This window comes from Montipora capricornis, chromosome 12, assembly GCF_036669925.1.
Source record: "Montipora capricornis isolate CH-2021 chromosome 12, ASM3666992v2, whole genome shotgun sequence".
Lineage (NCBI taxonomy): Eukaryota > Metazoa > Cnidaria > Anthozoa > Scleractinia > Acroporidae > Montipora > Montipora capricornis.
Genome location: NC_090894.1, coordinates 23,840,866 through 23,842,475, shown reverse-complemented (window position 1 = coordinate 23,842,475; position 1,610 = coordinate 23,840,866).

Sequence of the window (1,610 nt, the reverse complement as noted above, 5' to 3'; positions counted from 1 at the left end):
GGTTCCATTGCTAAGATAGAAGCGTGTGTTTCCGAAATGGACTCGTGGATGGTAAGCAATAAGATTAAAGTGAACAGAGGAAAAACGGAGTTACTGGTCCTAGCGCACGACACCACCAACCCCCGTCAATAGAATACATCGATGTGTCTGGTGAACGGATCAAGGCATCTCCTTCTGCAAGGAACATTGGAGTTATCTTCGATGAGCACATGTCACTAGATAAGCATGTTACCAATACCTGCAAGGCCTGTTTTTTTCCACCTCAGGAACATTAGTAAGATAAGAGACTGTTTATCTCCAGCAGACACTGAAAAGCTGGTTCACGCATTCATTACCTCTAAGCTTGAAAATCCATCCTATTGCAACTTGTAAAATTTCCTATTTTGGATTGTAATAATATTATTAATATTATTAATAATATTATAACATTAGTAATATTATAATATTAATAATATTATTAATAATAATGTTATTAATATTATTATCATTATTATTATTATTATTATTGGGCTTCATCCGGTAGAAATTCGTGGTCTTTTCCGCTTTGACGACAAGTTGGTCGTCTTCCCTAACGCGTTTTACGTCCTTCGCTAGCTCTTTTTGGAAGTCGTTTGTACGCTGGTTGAATTCAATACCTCTGATGAGTTCCGTCATTCCATTTTTAAATGCTTTCATTTCCTCCACCATAGGCGGCGTTTTCCTCCAGTTAAAACCATAGGTCTCTTTATCATTGCTCGCGTTCCTCGGGTGTAGATAGTGATAAGCTCTCCATCTCATATGTCGAATTAATTTGTCGGTTTTTTCAATCAGTGTTATCAAATAAGATTTCCTCTTTGGGCATGGGATGTTCTTTGTAGAGTATACGAACGAAATTTTGTCCATCACGGGAAGGCGTTTTGGTAGAGTGCTCAACAACCGAATACGGAGGAGACGAAAATACTGAAGCCACGTTGTTGAGCTCGCCACGCTCAACAAACGATCAGAATTAGCAAGCGGCTGTCGGCATGCAAACAAATTCCTCTTAAAGAAATTGTAATTAAAATCGGAATGTACAACTACGTGCACGGGTAGCAGGATAAAATCATCATGTAAAAACAGTAATCCTGTGGAGATAGTAATCATTGTACGATCCTGAAGAGTGGGCCATGGTCCTACGAAACAAATTTGTCGACCACTGTTATATATATAAATAAATAAACTGGACTTGTCAAAAGGTGCCTACAGAAATTGGAAAACAAGCCAATTCTGCTGCCATCACAAAGTAAAAAAAGCCACTCTCCCCACCCCAGTGCTTTTGTCACACGACTGCCAATCACCGAGCCACGGCACACTGTGGGTTGACTCTAAGTGGTGATCAAAAGCAAACTATCATTTAGGCCTACACTAGTCCAGGAAAAATTGCCAAGGCATCCTACACCGTAAAGTCTCACTTAACAAGGCCACAGACTCTAACTGCAGTCGAAGTCTCAAAGCAGACACCCTCCCAACCCCTGTGCTTCGGTCACGCAACTCAGAGTCCCCCACTGTTAAAACTGTCCCTGGGCTGTTTGGTAAAGCAGGCCTTCACGGCAAGTCCCCTGAATTTTGAGCAACCACACTGGCTTGAACAC